The sequence below is a fragment of the Lonchura striata genome, chromosome 1A (assembly GCF_050655825.1).
Source record: "Lonchura striata isolate lonStrDom1 chromosome 1A, ASM5065582v1, whole genome shotgun sequence".
In the NCBI taxonomy this organism is placed as follows: domain Eukaryota; kingdom Metazoa; phylum Chordata; class Aves; order Passeriformes; family Estrildidae; genus Lonchura; species Lonchura striata.
In genome coordinates, this window is record NC_140741.1 from 75,521,579 (window position 1) to 75,541,269 (window position 19,691).

The window sequence follows — 19,691 nt, forward strand, 5'->3', positions numbered from 1 at the left end:
AGCTGGGAATGTTCCCCTGGAGAAGGGAAGGATCCAGGGAGAGCTTCCAGCACATTCCAGGCCCTGAAGGGGCTCCAGGAGAGCTGCAGAGGGACAGGGGACAAGGATGGGGGGACAGGACACAGGGAATGGCTCCCACTGCCAGAGGGCAGCCAGGGATGGGATCTTGGGAATGAGGAATTCCTGGCTGGGCTGGGATTGCCAGAGCAGCTGGGGCTGCCCCTGGATCCCTGCAATGTCCCAGGAAGGACTGGAGCACCCTGAGATCATGGCAATGTCCCTGGAATGAGCTTTGAGGTCCCTTCCCACCCAAACTGGTCCAGGATTCTGGGATTTGGGAGACTCAGGATCCATCCTGAGGGATTTTTATGGAAAATGGGGATAGAAAAGAGAGGGAAAGGGAAGGGAGACCCTTCATGGCTTCCTGAGATTCCAAGTGAAGCCCCTGGTCCATGAATTTCTTGGAGAGGAGATAGATCCAGTGTCAGGCTGGGAGAGCTGGGAATGTTCCCCTGGAGAAGGGAAGGATCCAGGGAGAGCTTCCAGCACATTCCAGGCCCTGAAGGGGCTCCAGGAGAGCTGAAATTTGGGAAAAGCTTGGAGGGACAGGACCCAGGGAATGGCTCCCACTGCCAGAGGGCAGCCATGGATGGGAGATTGGGAATGAGGAATTCCTGGCTGGGCTAGGATTGCCAGAGCAGCTGGGGCTGCCCTGGATCCCTGGAATGTCCAAGGAAAGGCTGGACACTGGGGCTGGAGCAGCCTGGGACAGTGGAATGTGGTTGGAACAAGATGAGCTCTCAGGTCCTCTCAGCCCAGACCATCCCACAATTCCATGATGACTCCAGAACCCTGAAAAAGGAAAACTGACCCTGTGCAAACAACGCGGCGGGTACCTGAGGAAAATCCCGCGTCACAGTCACAGCCTCACCATCAAAATTCTGCACCATCAAAATCTCTGTTTTCTGGAGGGGAAAAAAAATTGCATTTCCCACCCAACGACACCGGAGAGATCTGCCTGCCAGTCTTTCAGGTCTAAATCACCTCCAAGCTGGGTTTAAATGCTGATCCCACATTTGCCTCTCCACACTGACAGAGCCTGTTGAACAGGCTGGGTGCTCTCTGTGTCACTGGTACCCGTCTGCCTCCCACATGGGCAGAGGGAACCCTGCAGACCCACAAAGAGCATCCAGAGCTGAGCCACCCTGGAATTCCAGCCCTGACCCACCCTAACTCTGTGCTTTTCCTGCTTGGAGCATGGAATGCAAATCCTGAGGGAATTCCAGGCTTTCACAGCTCCTGGACAGCCCCGCGTTCAAGGCACTGAAAACGGACCGTGGATTTTTATTTGCTGCCACATTTTGTTCTTCAGATGTCTTTCACGTCTCACCACCACCATCTCCATCTACATATGCTTCTGATTATCAGAGCCGAAGTATTCCAACCATTCCCAGGGAAATTCACGGTTTCCTTCTAGAGCAAGAGACCAAATTCACCAATTTACCCCTAAATCCATGGGAATGCTCATGATGCAGAATTCATAAGCCTGAAAATAACCCAATTTTCAACCCAAAACAACCACAAGAGCAGCTCTGAATCCACCAGCTCCTTCTAGGAAGGGAAAGGTGCAGCACCGTTGAAATCCCTTCTCCTTCCAAAGGGAAATCAGGAGTTAAAGGATTTTCCTGGTGCCCAAGGAAGCGGCTGCAGAAGCAGCAGGAGACTCTAAAGGCTGACACCGAAAATAAACTTCTTAATTTAAACAGAACTCCTCAGCATAAATAAAACATGGGCACTCTGGGCTGTGGTTTTGCGAGTATTTTTGACCCAGAGTATGAAGTTTTCCAAGTCATCCCTGTTTGATTCCTTTAATTAGATGCTTATGTAATGAACAGTGGGAGGGACTCAGTTACTTCTGGATTGGCTTCCTTGGTCACACTGATCACAAGCAAACGTGGTCTGTGAGTGAAAATATACTTTCATGGGTTTTCCCTTCTGTATTTGAGGTCAGGTGAATTTTGTAGGACTGGAAAAGTTGAGTTTCCCTCCGAGTCGCTGCAGGATCTGAGCAACCCATTTATTATTTATAGGCACCACAGGCAGCACACAAACGATTCACACATCTGCCAAACAAAAAACCCAACAAAAATAATGCTCTAAACCGAGGAGACTCCTGCTTCCATCCTCCAGCACAAAACCAGGCTCCACTCCCCGGCAAAAGCACCACAGTCCCTGAGAAAAGGTGGAAAACAGGAAGGGAATGAGACACTGAAATTCCCAATCCTACTGAGATTGCATCCACCTGCCATCCACAGCATCCTAAGGGTGTTTTTACTTTCTTTTTTTCCAGGAAGGGGAAAAAAATGGGAAAAAACCAAGGTGGAATTTCATTGACATCAAAATGTCAGCGTGGATCAGAACAAGCCAAGAGCTCCACCAAACACAGCCTGCAGCTCCCTGGGTTCCATCTGGCAGCGCAAGGGATTCCCTCTTGGACTTTTCCTTGGATTCCTTCTCGGAGTCTGGCAAGCAACTCATCCACAACAAACCCAGAGCAGCCTCAGAGTCCTTTCCCGAAAAACTGGAATGCAGCCTGAGCTCCAAAATCCTGGGCACCCTCTCCCACTCGGGTGAAAACCAGGGACAGCTCCTGGCTGTAGCTGTGATATTCCCAAAGGATAACGGGCTCTGAATTTCCCAGAAATCGGACAAACCCCAGCCAGCCCTCCCAGTGGGATTGTCCACCTGGCAACTGGATCAGCCCCATCAGTTTTTGGGGAAAAAAAGCAGAAGTAGAAGGATCAGAAATGGGGAAGCCACAAATGTTGAACCCCACTGCAATTGCTGCAGTGGGCACAGAAGAAAGCTGAATTTCCCCGAAGCTGGAAGGTCCTGGAAGGTGCAGGTTTACCTGGACAGGTGAGAGGTTCCTCCACCCCTGGCACAATTCTGGACCTTAAAACTTTTCTCACACTCTGCTGCAGACCATAGGCTGGGAAGTGGTGAGGGCTCCTGGTGGGAGTTTTAGTTTGAAGAGATAAAAGACACCAATGATGTTCTGAGTTCCACAGTTTGCAATATTTGGAAACCAGAAGGGTTTTGCCAGGGTTTGTTTACCTGGTTTGGATTCACAGGCAGTATGAGCTGATGAAGAGATTCATGAGGGCAGATGCACAAATTTAATCACTCAAATAAGTGATAAATGGACCAGGGCACGGGTGTGGATCTGCACCCAACAGCAGGAAAGCACTAAAATGATCTAACAAAAAGCTGAATTCCAAACCCTAAGAGGATGGATTCCCTTTAAACACACACAGTGATTCCACTTCATCCAAGGGAATGACTGGAGCTGTATCAGGGAGTTTAGGCCAGATTTTGGGAAAAGGTTCTTCCCTCAGAGGGTAGTGGGGCACTCAACAGTACAAGCAGAAGTTATTTTAAAACCCCCAAAAAAGTGGTTTAAAATTATTCTATTAAATATCTTGGGCACTGGGTAACACAAAATATCTGAACTGCGTGGTTTTTTTCCCACAGATCAACTTCAGAAACAGCCTAAGGAAGATAAAAGTCCAAGGCTGAATTTCACAGAACTCCCTGCACTGGAAATCATCGACACAACCCCACCACTCCTACTGACAGCACAAAATGTTCTTATGTAGCAAAGTCTGGATTAAATTTTCTTGGTAAAAGGGATTCGGGAGCACAGCAGAGTTCACTGTGCCCTGCTGCCTTCCTGGAAGACAATTTCCCACATGGAGAAAGTAATGCATAAAAAAATAGTAATTCCCAAACCCTTCAGGAGAGGGAAACTGAGTGGAGATCTCCCTTCTTTGGAAAAGTAGTGGAAATATTCCCAAAGCTTGTGCATGCACGTGGCAGAAGCTGAACGTAACCAGCCTAGAAGGGAGATGGACACCAAGAGTGGTCCCAGTGCTCCCAGTCTGGGCTCCTCCACTCTCCTGGGGTTCCTTGGTTTCCCCTATAAAGCTGAAATATTCCAAACCTGAGCTTGCCAGGAGTAGAACTGCCTGGTTTAAGGCTGAGAAAAGGTGATCCAGGCTCCTGAGAGACAGAAAAGTGATGAAATCCCAACGTGTGAAGAATTCCTCAAGTCGAAACACCCGTGGGTTGCTGGTGGACATCAGAGCAGCTGACCAGGCACAGGGCTTCTGTGCAGGGAATTCCAGACAATGAACTGGCAGGAAAAACCCCACGGTGGCCAAGCTCCCTCGGCAGCAAAGTGGCCTTTGCTCATGGAATCATGGAATTGAAGTTGGGAAAGCTCCCTGAGAGCAGAGTTCAACCATCAACTCAACCCCATCGTGTTCACCACCAAACCTCGGGTGCCACATCCACAGGGTTTTGGACAATTCCAGGGATGGGGATTCCACCACTTCCCTGAGCTCAGTCTCCCAAGTTTTCTATTTTCCTGGTGGAGCAGCGCAGAGGTGCAACCTCCCATCCACACCAAGGATTCTCACTGGCACAGCTGGGTTTTCCAGGATGGTTTAATTTAACTTCTGTTGTCCTGGCCAAGTCATCTCTGTCAAGACCACACACTTCCTAAATCCTAAAATATTCCAAGAGTTGCATAAAACCCACAGGGGATGAGGCTGAGAGCTCCCACCTCACTGTGTTTGTGGCCTGTGCACAAGGGGTCATCACAAACCCTCACAAAAATGATGTGAGGCTCGTGGAAAACAACCAGGATGCAATAAAACTCCATAAAAGCCAACTGAGACTCTCTACAAAACACCAAACACACCAAGAAACTGCAGAGGAAGATGAGAGGGTTTAAATGAACGCTGCACGGCGACACGTGGTGGAATCATGGAATGGTTTGGGTTGGAGGGATCATGAATCCCATCCCACTCCACCCCTGTCACTTCCCACCATCCCAGGTTGCTCCAAGCCCCATCCAACCTGGCCTTGGACATTTCCAGGGATGGATGGGCAAGGTTAAAACCCTGAAAAATTCAGCAGCTACAGTCCTCAGCTTTCCACAAGTACCACCATCATCATCATCATCATGCACTTCCTCTTTCACCCTCGACAGGAACAAAAACAAACAAAAAAAATCATTGGTCCCAGTTTTACCACCAGCACGAAAATTTCAATTAAAAAGATGAACAATTCTCTCACCTATTTCCTCAATATTTGGGAATTGAAAGTTCACTGCGAGGGGATTGGGAAAGGGGCAATTGTGATGTGGGTGAAGGAGAAGGAAGGATGAGTTCACGCTGGGAATCCTCTCAGGATGTGGGAAGAGGGTCTAAAACCATACTCAGAGACCAGGAAAGATTAGAAACAAAACCACAACAGCCAGGCCCTGCCTAAGGGAATAAAATTCACAAATTCAGGAAACAACAGTTCATGGAAGCAGAAAAAAAAAATTAAAAACATAAAGCAAATTTCCCAAACTTGAACAGAGAAAACATCTCCCCATGCAACAAAAATCATCTGCGGCTGCAAGAAAGCTTAGACTTGGTAACCTTAAATGTAAGAAGAGTCTTGAGCTGAATTATTTCTTTCCCTTAATTATTATTTACACTAAAAAGGACCTGAGCACCTCAGTCACAGCCAGGTCTGTCCTGAGCCAGATTTTTAGAGCTCTTTTTTGGGTATTTTAATACATAGCAAGTTACACCCCTTTTTTATGGCCAATTCACAGCCCTTTTTCGGGTATATTAGATGGAGGGGAGGTGAGTGATTAACACGTTTCAACTCGCTCCCAACCTCCTGTACAGAGGGAGGAAAATCATACATGTGGAAAATGTAAAGAAAAATAAAAGGATGGGGGGAAAGGGGGGAAAAGGGGGAAAAAAGGATGAGAGGAAAAAAATGGGGGCAAAGGGAGAATGAAGGGGAGAAAAAAGAGAGGAAAAAAGAGAGGGTGAAGGGAAAAAAGGAGAAAAAGAGGGGAGTGAAGGGGAAAAAACAGAGGTGTGAAGGGAAAAAAAAGAGAGGGTGAAGGGAAAAAAGAGGGGAAAAAAGAGGGGGTAAAAGGAAAAAAGAAAAAAAAAGAGGGGGTGAAGGGGAAAAATCTGAGGTGTGAAGGGGAATAAAAAGAGAGGGTGAAGGGAAAAAAGAGAGAAAAAAAAGGGGGTGAAGGGAAAAAATGGAGGTGTGAAGGGGGAAAAAAGAGAGGGTAAAGGGAAAAACGAGGGGGTGAAGGGAAAAAATGGAGGTGTGAAGGAAAAAAAGAGGGTGAAGGGGAAAAAAGAGTGGGTGAAGATTAAAAAAAATGGGGGTGAAAGCAGAAAAGTGGGGGTGAAGGCAAAAAAATGGGTGAAGGCAAAAAAAGAGAAAAGAAAGGGGGTGAAGGGAAAAAATAGAGGTGTAAAGGGGGTAAAAGGAAAAAAAAAGAGGGGGTGAAGGAAAAAAAATGGAGGTGTGAAGGGGGAAAAAAAAGAGGGTGAAGGGAAAAAAGAGGGGAAAAAAAGAGGGGGCAAAAGGAAAAAAGAAAAAAAAAAGGGGGTGAAGGGAAAAAATGGAGGTGTGAAGGGGGGAAAAAAGGGCAGGCGAAGATTAAAAAAAATGGGGATGAATGCAGAAAAGTGGGGGTGAAGGCAAAACAATGGGTGAAGGCAAAAAATGGGTGAAGGCAAAAAAAGAGAGAAAAGAAGGGGTGAAGGGAAAACATGGTGGTGTGAAGGGAGGAAAAAAGGGCGGGCGAAGATTAAAAAAAATGGGGGTGAAGGCAAAAAAGTGGGGGTGAAGGCAAAAAAATGGGTGAAGGCAAAAAAAGAGAGAAAATAAGGGGGTGAAGGGGAAAAAATGGAGGTGTGAAGGGGGAAAAAAAGAGGGTGAAGGGAAAAAAGAGGGGAAAAAAGAGGGGGCAAAAGGAAAAAAGAGGTGTCAAGGGGGAAAAAAGGGCAGGCAAAGATTAAAAAAAATGGGGGTAAAAGCAGAAAAGTGGGGGTGAAGGCAAAAAAAAGGGTGAAGGCAAAAAAATGGGTGAAGGCAAAAAAAGAGAGAAAAGAAGGGGTGAAGGGAAAACATGGTGGTGTGAAGGGAGGAAAAAAGGGCAGGCGAAGATTAAAAAAAATGGGGGTGAAGGCAAAAAAGTGGGGGTGAATGCAAAAAAATGGGTGAAGGCAAAAAAAGAGAGTAAAGAAGGGGTGAAGGGAAAACATGGTGGTGTGAAGGGAGGAAAAAAGGGCGGGCGAAGATTAAAAAAAATGGGGGTGAAGGCAAAAAAAATGGGTGAAGGCAATAAAGGGGGAGTTGAAGAAAAAAAGGGGAGGTTGAAGGGAAAAAAAAGGGGAGGGTGAAGGGAAAAAAAAAAAGGAGGCATAATGAGAGGAGAGGAAGAAAAAAAAAAAAGAGGTGGCGAGAGCTAAGAGCAAGCAAGAAGGGGCTCCGGGAACAGCAGGCGAAAGGGCGAAGCCAAAGCCCCGCCAATGTCTGCGGCCCAACTTCCCCGCCCGGCCGGGCCCGAGCTCCGAGGCCGCCCCGCTCCCGCCGCCCCCCCGGCCCGCGCCCCGCCGGCCGCCCCGCCCGCCCCGGCCGCCCCCCGGCGCTGCGGCCCCGCGGGCCCGGCGCGGCCGGGCGGCGGCGGCCGGCGGGGGAGCGGGTGCGGGCGGCGGGGGCCCCGCGTTGGTGCGGCTGCGCCGGGGCTGGAGGAGATTGCGCGGTAGGACGCTCACCTCAGAGCGGCTGCGCTGCGGCGGGCCCCGCGCCGCGGGGCCGCGGCGGGAGGGAGGGAGGGCGGGCGAGCGGGGCGGCGGCGCGAGTCGCCCTCGGCCGCCGCGGTGGCGAGCGAGGGAGGCGGGGACCGGCGGCGGCGGCGGCGGCGGCGGAGGAGGAGGCCGGGGACAGCGAGAGGGGGGGAGCGGGACGTATGGCGTCATAGCGCCGCGCCGCCGCCATCTTGGGGAGGGTGAGGGTGGCCGGCGGCGGGAGGCGCGGCGCGGCCGCCATCTTGGGGAGGGCGCGGCCGCCATCTTGGGGAGGGCGCGGCCGGGCCCGCCTCAGGGCGCTGAGGGAAAAATCAGTTTAAAATTTTCCATATTTCTAGTGGTAAAATCAGTTTAAAATATACATTTTTTTTGGCCATATTTCTGGTGGAAAAATCAGTTTAAAATAGAATTTTTTTTGGGGCCATATTTCTGGTGGAAAAATCAGTTTAAATTTTTTTTTTTTTTTTGGCCATATTTCTGGTGATAAAATCAGTTTAAAATAGAAACTTTTTTCCATATTTCTAGTGGTAAAATCACTTTAAAATAGAAATTTTTTTCCATATTTCTGGTGGAAAAATCAGTTTAAAATAGAATTTTTTTTCCATATTTCTGGTGGAAAAATCAGTTTAAAATAGAAATTTTTTGGGCCATATTTCTAGTGGAAAAATCAGTTTTAAATAGAATATTTTTTCTATATTTCTGGTGGAAAAATCAGTTTAAAATAGAATTTTTTTTCCATATTTCTAGTGGTAAAATCACTTTAAAATAGAAATTTTTTTCCATATTTCTGGTGGAAAAATCAGTTTAAAATAGAATTTTTTTTCCATATTTCTGGTGGAAAAATCAGTTTAAAATAGAAATTTTTTTGGCCATATTTCTAGTGGAAAAATCAGTTTTAAATAGAATATTTTTTCCATATTTCTGGTGGAAAAATCAGTTTAAAATATATATATATTTTTTTGCCATATTTCTGGTGGAAAAATCAGTTTAAAATATATTTTTTTTTTGCCATATTTCTGGTGATAAAAATCAGTTTAAAATAGAAACTTTTTTCCATATTTCTGGTGGAAAAATCAGTTTAAAATAGAATTTTTTTTTTTGGCCATATTTCTGGTGGAAAAATCAGTTTAAAATATAAATTTTTTTTTGGCCATATTTCTGGTGGAAAAATCAGTTTAAAATTTTTTTTTTTTTTTGCCATATTTCTGGTGATAAAATCAGTTTAAAATAGAAACTTTTTTCCATATTTCTAGTGGTAAAATCAGTTTAAAATATAATTTTTTTTTCCATATTTCTAGTGGTAAAATCAGTTTAAAATATAATTAATTTTTTTTGCCATATTTCTGGTGCAAAAATCAATTTAAAATAGAAACTTTTTTTCCATATTTCTGGTGGAAAAATCAGTTTAAAATAGACTTTTTTTTTGTCATATTTCTAGTGGAAAAATCAGTTTAAAATAGATTATTTTTTTATTTCTGGTGGAAAAATCAGTTTAAAATGGATTTTTTTTGGCCATATTTCTGGTGGAAAAATCAGTTTAAAATAGAATTTTTTTTTCCATATTTCCGGTTGGCAAAATTATGTTTAAAACAGAAATATTTTTTTTGGCCATATTTCTAGTGGAAAGATCAGTTTAAAATAGAAACTTTTTTCCATATTTCTAGTGGTAAAATCAGTTTAAAATAGATTATTTTTTATCTCTGGTGGAAAAATCAGTTTAAAATAGAATTTTTTTGGCCATGTTTCTGGTGGAAAAATCAGTTTAAAATAGAAAATTTTTTTGGCCATATTTCTGGTGGAAAAATCAGTTTAAAATAGATTACCCCCCCCCGCACCCCCCCATATTTTTGGTGAGGAAATCTAGTTTAATAGGGGTGTTGCGGAAAAATCAGATTAAAATAGATTTTTATTTTTCTTTGCCATATTTTTGGTGGGAAAATCAGATTAAAATAGATTTTCTGCCACCACCCCCCCCCCCCCCCATATTTTTGGTGAGAAAATCCAGTTTAAAATGGAAGCTGAAGAAAAATCAGTTTAAGATAGATTTTTTTTTTCTTTTCCATATTTTTGGTGGAAAAAATCCACTTTAAAATGGAAGCTGACGAAAAATCAGTCTAAAATAGATTTTTATTTATTTGCCATATTTTTGGTCAAAATCCAGATTAAAATGGGAGTTGCAGAAAAAATATGTTTAAAATAGACTTTTCTTGGGCCATATTTTTGGTGGAAAATCCAGATTAAAATGTGAGTTGTGGAAAAATTCAGTTTAAAATAGAAAATTTTTTCCCAGTTTTTTTGGTGAGAAAATCCAGTTGAAAATATAAATTCCTGGAAAATGCCTTTTGAAATAGATGTTTTGAAAAAAATCTGTTGAAAATAATTTGGTGGGGTTTTTTTTTATCATCTTTAGAATGGATTTGTCTTTCATTGCTTTGGCAGAAAAATCCATTTTAATGTGGAAATTGTGAGGAAAAGCCAGTTCAAAATTGAAATGCTTCCCTTAGTTTTTGGTGGAAAAAAATACAGTTTAAAACTGTACAGTTTAAATACAGTTCAAAACGATTTATATTTTTATATATTTATATTTATATTTTAGATGTAGTACAAAAGGGAAGTTTCCCCTTTTTTTGTGGGATAACTAGGTTTCCCTTAGTTTTTGGTGAAAAAAAAAATACAGTTTAAAACAATTTATTTATATTTTCATTTCTATGTAAGTTACAATGCAAAAGGGAAATTTCCCCTTTTTATGGGAGAACCAAGTTTAAAATCTACTTTTTTTTTTGTGGAAAAATCCATTAAAAAAATTTATTTTCCCTCATTTTCTCTGCAAAAACCCAGTTAAAAAGTCAAATAGTTTCCATTTTCTGTAGAATTCACAATTCACCTCAGTGGACTTTTAGTGGGAGTTAATAATATTAAAGGCCAATGTAAACAATTCCACACTAGGGAGCTAAAAAATAAATAAGAATTTGAAACAGAGAGGGGAAAGGAGCTGAGGGAAATAATAAAAACGGGTGTAAATTGGTGGGATTTTTGACTTCTGAGGTGGAACTTGATATGTGATGCCCTGAAGCTGACAATTTTTATTTTTTTTCCTTAGGAACGACATGGAAAATGCAACAGGGACAGGCACGAGAAGAGTTCCCAGAAGTTGTTTAGGAGCAGCCTGGAAAGCAAAATATTGTCAGGGATGTTCCTTCATGAAGGGAAAATTTGTGTTTATTCCGTGCTCTGTGCTGGAGGTCTGGTGGGTTCAAAAATTCCTTGGGATTTAAATGAATCACTCCATATATATATATGTAATAATATATGTAATATATATGTAATAATGAAATATGCAATATATATGTAATATATATGTAATAATTTTATATATATATGTAAAATTGTATATATTATTAAATATATTATATTGTATTGTATTGTATAATATCATATTATATCATATCACATTATATCATATCATATCACATCATATTATATCACAATATATCTTATATATAGTATATTTTTATATATACTATAATATTATCATTATTATATAAAAATATATATAATGATGTATTTTTATCTACCTATTTATATATCCATATTTTATGTATTTACTATAACATATTAATTACAAATATATTTAATATACTATCTATTTAATATTATGTATTTCTATATCTATAGGTGGATATATAGCTAGAGATTCCATAGAATCTGGGATCCCTGCAGGAGGAAGGTCCTGGAGAAATGTGGATTTAGGTGAGGCAGCAGGAAAATCCCCCAGGGGTGGGATGGGACAATTCACCCAGGTTTGAGGTTTTGGGAGCAGACTGGACAAAGCAGGCTCAGGAATGCTGCAGGTGGGTGACAGGGATGTCCCATCCAGGTGCATATTTCCAAAGCCACATGTAGTCTCTTTTTTGGTGGAAAAAAATTTTAAAAATCGCATTTAAAATGGATTTTTCTTTCCTTGTTTTGGCGGGGAAATCCATTTTTCAGCGGAAATAGTGGAAAAAAGCTAGTTCAAAATAGAAATGTTTACCCTACTTTTTTTGGTGGAAAAAATACAGTTGAAACCAGAAAGGTTTTGTTTTGTTTTGTTTTAATTTATATATATATATTTTTAAGATACAGTACAAAAGAGAAATTTCCTCTTTTTTTTCTCCCTACCTCTGTGAAAAGCAAAGGAGCAGCCTGGATGTTCATGGATGATCCAGAGCCATCATTTCCCAGTGGGAACAAACCAACCCTTTCTCTTTGGAAAACAGCACCAGCACACACCTTCCAGTTGTGAAATCCAGGCTGTGCTGGGCCACAATTCCACCTGAAAAAGCTGGGAAAAAACTTAACTGGGAATGCAAACGTGACCAGCAGAAGGAAGGGAGCCATGGGAATGCTGGAGGCTGGCCAGGAAGTGCCAAATTCAGTGTTCAGGGAAAGCCTGGGGAGGAACAACCCTGGCAAAGGGTTTAAAATTCCCCATTCCTGGGTCTGGGAAGGGAAAATCACAGAGCCATGGAAGGGGATTGGGAGGGAATTTAAGGATCATCCAGTTCTTCCATGGGCAGAGACACTTCCCATCATCCCAGATTCCTGGGGAAATCACAGAATTGTGGAAGGGGCTTGGAAAGGAATTTAAGGATTATCCAGTTCTTCCATGGGCAGAGACACTTCCCATCATCCCAGATTCCTGGGAAAATTACAGAGCCATGGGAGGGGCTTGGGAGGGAATTTAAGGATTATCCAGTTCTTCCATGGGCAGAGACACTTCCCATCATCCCAGATTCCTGGGAAAATTACAGAGCCATGGGAGGGGCTTGGGAGGGAATTTAAGGATCATCCAGTTCTTCCATGGGCAGAGATACTTCCCATTATCCCAGATTCCTGGGAAAATCACAGAATTGTGGAAGGGGCTTGGGAGGAATGTAAGGATCATCCAGTGCTATCCTCTGCCGTGGACAGAGACACATCACATCATCCCAGATTCCTGGAAAAGTCACAGAATCATGGAAGGGGCTTGGAAAGGAATTTAAGGATCATCCAGTTCTTCCATGGGCAGAGACACTTCCCATCATCCCAGATTCCTGGAAAAATCACAGAGCCATGGAAGGGGCTTGGGAGGGAATTTAAGGATCATCCAGTTCTATTCTCATGCCATGGGCAGAGACACTTCCCATCATTCCAGATTCCTGGGGAAATCACAGAATTGTGGAAGGGGCTTGGGAGGAATTTAAGGATCATCCAGTGCTATCCTCTGCCATGGGTATTATTCCCATTATTCCAGATTCCTCCAGCCAGGCCTTGGGCACTGCCAGGGATGTGGAGTCCACAACCTCTCGGATACCCTGAAAAAAAGTGAAAAAAGCACACAAACAGCATTTCCCAAACATTCATGATACAGATGGAAGGGGAAAAAACAGCTGCAGCTCCTTGGCCTTTTCCTTCTCTCCCTCTTTTCCAGATTAAAAAGAAAATGGCATCCATGGCTCATCAAGAGCCAGGATGGTTTTCCCAACATCCAGGGAGAATTTTGGTGGTGCAGTAGCTTTGTTTTAAGTTTAAGCCCAGCCTTGGCCAGGCTCTGCCTTCCACGGCTTCTCTGGAACCGACCAAAACCAAAATTGAATTTGGGGATGGTTCCTGTAGGGGAAAGCTCTTTTAGGGATTGTAGTCCCCAAAATCTGTAATTCTTCTGGGGAGCTGCTGCTTGGGGGGATTTTGAATTCCTGCAGCATCTCCCAGGGCCCTGCAAATGCACATTTCTGATTTTTCATCTGAATATTCCCTCTCTCCAGTTTAGATCCTTACGTGCAGTTCAGCAGGCTTCTCAGATATTTTCAGCGTCTTCTCACTTTTTATTTTCAAATATACTATATTTATAAATGTGGATATACTTTGGTCAAGTTCACCACAGACTGGTTTGGGTGGGAAGGGAGCTCAAAGCACCTCATGTACAATTAATGGGGAGACAAAGATCAGACTGAAGAAGGGAGAAATGAGGTGGGAATTTGTTAGCAGGAAGGCCTCCAGAAACATTGGGAGGATTTTTTTTTTTTAATTGTTTTTTCTGGAGTGGCTGCTGGAGCACTTGATAATTTTCCTTTTGTACTAGATCTTAGAAAAAAAAAATCTGTTATCAACTGCATTTTTTCCACCAAAAATAAAGGAAAACATTTCCATTTTGAAATGGCTTTTTCCCACAATTCCCACTATAAAATGGATTTTCCCACCAAAACAAGGAAAGAAAAGGGTGTTTTAGATGTGGTATTTTTTCCATAAAAAATAACAAAAAAAATTGCCACCACAACTATTTTAAACAGATTTTTTTTTCAAAATTTCTATTTTAAAAGGCATTTTCCAGGAATTAACCCCTTTCTGTGGCCTTTAGCCCAAATTCCTAAGGGCTAAGCTGTGGCCATGTGCTGATTTCCCCTGCGAGGAACTTACATTTCTGCAGCCATGCTAAATGTTAATTTTTTTTTCTCAGCAAAATTTTATAAATCTGAGATTTATACCTAAATTTGTACCTAAGCAAGACACTCGGGGCTGCTCTAAGCCCCTGCAAACATTTATTCAGAGGAGTCCCACCCTGAGCTGCTCTCCCTGTGTTAATGAAGATAACCAGTCCCAGCATCGATGCGGATATTTGGGTTTGGGGAAGATCAGTGCCCTGAATCCCGGTTTAGCAATGTGTGGAAGGAAAACTGCAGGTTGGAGGTGTTAATTGTCACCCTGTGCTAATGAAAGGGCAGCAGTGTGGGGAAGGGAGGAAAGCAACAAGAATTACAGGTTGGAAACCTGTGACAATATGAAAGGGTGGAAGCAGGGCGCTTGGTTACCCTAAAGAGATGAAAGGAGAGATTTTAAGGGAACAGGGATTTAACAACACTCACCTGGTGGGAGATCAGTGGGTTCAGGTGAGCTCAGGATTAGCAGAGCTCTCTGCCACGTGAATTCCGTGGGAATTGGAACAGTCCTGGAGCCACCTGAGAGCTGGAGGACCCTGGGACACGCCAAGGGACACCGGGGAGATCACCAGTGTGAATCCCACAGACACCTCCTTCCATCTCCTCTGCTGAAGAAACTTTTAGAGGAGAATTTTTAAGACCTGCTGAAGCACTCTGAGAGACCCCAGCTGTGGTTCTAGGTGGAAAAAAGCAAAATATCAGCTGCCAGTGGAAGAGCTGGAAGTGTTTCCCACCCTGCTGTCTGCTTTTCTGGTGATGGGAACAGAGATGTGAGGAAGGCAGCGGAAAAGGATGAGGAGTTGATAAAAGTGTGAAGGTTTCTAAGAAAACAGAGCTACTCCTGGGACAGTTCCCAAAAGGCAAGTTGTAATTATGAGGTACTCCCCCAAATATTGTACCTGATTTCAGGACATTCTTCCTGACAAACTATTTCAGGAGCCAAAGCAACAGGGGACAGAAGCTTCCAAGGACCCACCTCAGGCCATGTGGTTTGAGAGGGTTTGGACCCCATGCCAAACTCAATGGTTACAACTGGAGTAAGACCAAGAGCTTGGAAAGCTCCAGTACAACCCAGCAGAACACACCTAATTCCCTGGCTGCTCCCTGCCTTAGCAGCTTGATAAAATCAGCTGACAGCCCAATCAAACCTCACAGATAAGAAATCATCCTCCTCAACAGGCCCCTGCCCATCTCTGCTGAAAATAATTCCATTTTATACAAGCAAAGTGCTCCCAGTTGCTCTTCCCCAAGCACCTCTAGTGAGTGACACCTCAAACCCCAGATGGGAAACTCACAGAGCAGGAATTCCCTCCAGACAAAAATGCTACAGATACCTCAAACCCAGGATGGGAAGCTCACAGAGCCACCACAAACAAATGTCACAGAGCAGGAATTCCCTCCAGACAGAAATGTTACAGATACCTCAGACCCAGGATGGGAAGCTCACAGAGCCACCACAAACAAATGTCACAGAGCAGGAATTCCCTCCAGACAGAAATGTTACAGATACCTCAAATCCGGGATGGGAAGCTCACAGAGCCACCACAAACAAATGTCACAGAGCAGGAATTCACTCCAGACAAAAATGTTACAGCTCCAGCAAGATCGGTCTGGCTCTGCAGCATTTTGAACTGCCATAAGAAACCCTTGGGAAGTGTCCCAGAGCAGGTTTTGTGTAAATACCAAAGGAGCCAGGTCATTCCTGCTGTTCCCTGGCCGATCCAAGCCGCTGTCACCGTTGTCACCGTTGTCACACACGGTGCCACGTCACGCGCTGTGGGAGCAATCCATCCAATCACATCAGCACGTGGGGGCAAATTTATTGCACAAACCTTCTTTTTCAGATTCAAAGAAATCAAAATAAGTGTTAAAAAGAATTTTTTTTTTTTTTCAGGAAGAGCATAATTTAAGGAATGAGCATTTTGCCACACATGTGACAAAGAAACATCAGTTTTTTGGAAGTGGCCATAATTCACGTGCCTGTTTCTGTTTCCCATCTCCTTTTTATCCCTAGGGAGATCCCAGCATGACCAGCTCAGCACCCACAGCTGTGCTACAAAAGTGCAAAGCAGGATGAGATAATCCACATTTAAAGCCCCTTTCAGGTGTGTTGGCCACCTAAGCACTGAGATAACCCCGGGAAACCCCAGCTGCGATAATTATTGTGATTTAATTGCATCATTGAGACAACTTTAACTCACACATCGGTGGTGTAACTTCTGATTTAACATCTCAGTCTGCACAGAAAACTCTTATTCCAGGCTGATTAGCTCCATCCTTCACAGAACAGGCACTTCCTATTAAATGATGTGGGAAAAGTGCCCCAAGATTTGCATAACCTACTTGAATCATCCTGCGAGAGAGAGAAAAAAAAAAATCTGAAGTTCAATATAATTTTTGGGTTGTACTGCACAGCTTTAAGCATTTTTGTTTTCTTCAATTATCCATGTGCTGCTGTCTCCCTGCTGACATTTCCTGTAGGATTGTAGGAGCTCTTGGCCTATCCTTGTATTTTCAGCTATTAAAAATATTCCAACATTCAGCAGACAAACTTTTGGACGTTTAGTTCAAGAATTTCCACCAAAAAGAAAATTGTTCCTTTCATGGCACAAGATTCTGCTGCAGTGATGGGTTCCATTAAACATTTCCCTCATTTTTCTTACATATTTCTCTCTTTTAGTGCCAGTTACAGCTCGAGGACAAATGCTGGCACTTTTCTCGCATAGATTTCACACTTGGTTCACTTTAGCTTAGTTGTGAACATATCAGACTTTAAATTTAAAAATTCCTTTTGGTTATTTCTTCTGAAATCATGTGGCAATAACCTAAAAGGAACACAGCAATTTTGAAGGTCTGTATTTTATTTTAAAATAATTAAATATTTTTTTTTACAAAATTATGTGGAGCCTAAACAAACAAACCAAAAAAATGAGAGGAAAAAAAAAATAAATAAAGGAACAAAGTGGGTTTTTTTTCCCAGGATCTTTTTTAGGTCTGAGGCTGTTCATCTAAGGGGACACCAAAAGATGCAGGAGTTCTGGATTCCCTGAATACGCCCAGAAAAACACTGGATAATTACATGTAACAAACCCATCCCAGTGTTCCACCTGGGAGAATTTGGTACCTGCAGGTGTCCTGGTACTTGCCTAAAAACCGTTCCTGTGAGCTCTAAAATTTCATTCCTTTTGCTCCTTTGTATGACAGTTACAAAAGCAAAAGAGAGAAAAAACCAGCTCGTGTAATTTAAAAAAAAAAAAATCTATAGAAAGTTTGTAAAGCAGAGCCTTATAAAAAGACAATAAAATTGAGGTTTTTTTGTTCTTGATACAGCACCAGGTGAGGACAGTGAAAGATAAATGAAGGAGAGAGGAGTTAACCCGCTGAAAACTTTGTTTTATTTCTCTCTACTGACACTCATTAGTGCCAACATTTTAAAAGCCTCTTGCAAGGAAGTTTTTCTTTAAAAATTCTCCATGGGATCCTCTTTGTTGTGGAGATACCTTTTATGAGGAAAAAAGTCCTCAGCTCTCCATCCTTCCCTGGAGCTGGGAAGTAACAGCCAGGGCAGGGGGACAAAAGGATCCCTGCCCCTTCTCAAGCTTTTCTTACACGTCCAGAGATCCACTGTGCTTTTCCTCGGGTGAAATAATGCAGAAGGAGAAACCTGGCAATCCAGAAATGCTGGCTGGAGGCAAGGGAAAAGAGAGAAAGCTGCTCACACGCAGCTTGAATTCACCAAATGTGGTGAATAATATGTTTTATTAAACCATATTTATAGTTATAATTTATAACTTCTATTTATGGTTTATTTATATTTTAATTATAGTTATACTTTATAGCTATAATTTATATGTATGTTTATAAATAATGTATATTTATATTTTTTTATGTCTACCACTCCCATCCCAGCACAGCCCTGTGACTCTTCCCCACCCACAAACACACCCACCCCAACATCTCCTGTATTTTTAACAGCAGGGCTCTGGTACACAACTTCCTGCAGGAAACGTGAGCCAACAGTGGCAGCAGAGCACAGGAAACCCCAACACTACAAAACTCCCTGCAAGGCCTGACACGCAGAACACCACAAAGTTCCCCGTGCCATAAAAAAAAGGGCATCTCCAGCTTGCAGATTCCCCTCACAAAACACTTTGTGGATTTGGACAGAACAGGGGTTATTCAGCATAAATTCGGCTCAAATCCTGCGCCCCAGAAAAACCCATCTGGGAACCAAACTCTTACAGGTTGGGATGAAGCAGGAACAGCTGCAGCTGTCACCCTGTCACGTCCTTAAGCAAATCCAGCCATTTGAAGTCCAAACTTTTCTTTAGAGATGCCTTTTGGTCTTTATTAATCACCAGTGAGATGGAATTACACGCAAAATTCAGCTGAGAGGTAAAATGAAAAAGGAGGGGGGAAAAAAGGAAAATGTTTAATTACTCAGTTTGGGATTGTTGGGAGAGTTTTTTCATCTGCTGTCAAAGAAGAGAATGGCAACTTTTGAGATGCACTGGAAGGCAGAGCCTTTGTCCTTTGCACTTCACTGGTCACCATCTGCTGAGTTCAAGGGCATCATGCTGAAATCAGAATTTTTTGTAATAAATATTCCAGTAAATTTTGGATACTGGAACTTGGAGTTTTGAAACCACTGTAGCTCCAGTTTACCACAGATGTAAAAAGGGCCTTGCTCACTTTTAACCATCCTTAATTAACCACATTAAGCAGTTCCTACTTCACTGCTCAGAAACATCTGTTCCTATAAGCCCCGTGTGGTAAATATATCATACAAAAATCTAATATTTTTGGGTTTTAACTGGTTTCTTGATGCTGAATACAGAGGTTGCAGAAGATCTCTGGCTTTAGAAGGCTGATGACTGGAGGAACGAGCTGCTGTGACCAGCGACTTCCTGGTGGGTGATGGGGAAGCAAGACACGAGAGAAGGCTGAGGAGGAGACGTAGGTGCACAGCTCACAACAAAGTGGTGCTGCAAACCACATCCAAATCAAATCATCAAACCAAATCATCACCAGCTGCAGCTAGTGAGCAGGGAAACAGGAAATCCAGCAGCCTGGGTGTCCCTCCTGAGGACGTGGGTTAGTCCTCAACACAGCTTGATGGCTGGACTCGGTGATCTTTTCCAGCTTGGAGCTTTTCCATTCTGTGATTATTTACTTGACGTGAGAGACTGAAGTGGCTCGTGCATTAGACATTGCTAAAATCATCAATCAATCAATAATCAATCGATTTGCTCACTGTAGCAAACTGCAAAGGAACTGCTGTCCATCTGTGGCCACCAGAGCCACCCCTCCCCAAACACCCCTGCTAACTGGAATGTTGGATTTTGAACCTGGGATAAGACAAAGGTGGTACTTTTGTCCAATTATCTGGGAAGAAGAATGGATCCACAAGGGTATTGGAAGAGAGACTGTGATGCTGCCAGCTCACAAATTCAGGGGGCAAGTTAGGATGTGCAAAGGAGCACAGCCCAGCTCAGGCTACAGACTGATAAGGGACTCTTTTTCAGCTCTGAACAGGGCACTGCCTCTTTGT

The 19,691-nt window shown here is 43.0% G+C and overlaps 1 protein-coding gene and 2 long non-coding RNA genes across 7 annotated transcripts in view; 1 reads left to right on the plus strand and 2 right to left on the minus strand.

Moving 5' to 3' along the window:
• The window catches only part of NRF1 (nuclear respiratory factor 1), a 65,261-nt gene extending 57,468 nt beyond the window's left edge, over positions 1–7,793 (minus strand). For 2 of the 4 annotated variants that reach the window (XM_077783724.2, XM_085569386.1), the window contains exon 1: positions 7,650–7,793. The gene's annotated coding sequence lies outside the window, so the exon portion shown is untranslated. Of the gene's footprint in view, positions 1–5,142; positions 7,509–7,649 lie in introns of those variants that run through there. The other 2 variants (XM_085569384.1, XM_085569385.1) reach the window with 2 other exon arrangements.
• A 95-nt stretch (positions 7,794–7,888) lies between these two features.
• LOC146763544 (uncharacterized) lies at positions 7,889–12,696 on the plus strand. 2 transcript variants are annotated; one of them, XR_014952059.1, is made up of 3 exons: positions 7,889–10,929; positions 11,358–11,432; positions 11,856–12,696. It is a non-coding gene; the product is annotated as an uncharacterized LOC146763544 (long non-coding RNA). The 2 variants fall into 2 exon arrangements; XR_014952060.1 differs by having other exon boundaries at positions 11,861–12,696.
• A 131-nt stretch (positions 12,697–12,827) lies between these two features.
• On the minus strand, positions 12,828–15,888 carry LOC146763545 (uncharacterized). The gene is made up of 2 exons (XR_014952062.1): positions 14,567–15,888; positions 12,828–13,018 (listed from the first exon to the last, which is right to left on the minus strand). It is a non-coding gene; the product is annotated as an uncharacterized LOC146763545 (long non-coding RNA).
• Between the last annotated feature and the right edge of the window lie 3,803 nt (positions 15,889–19,691).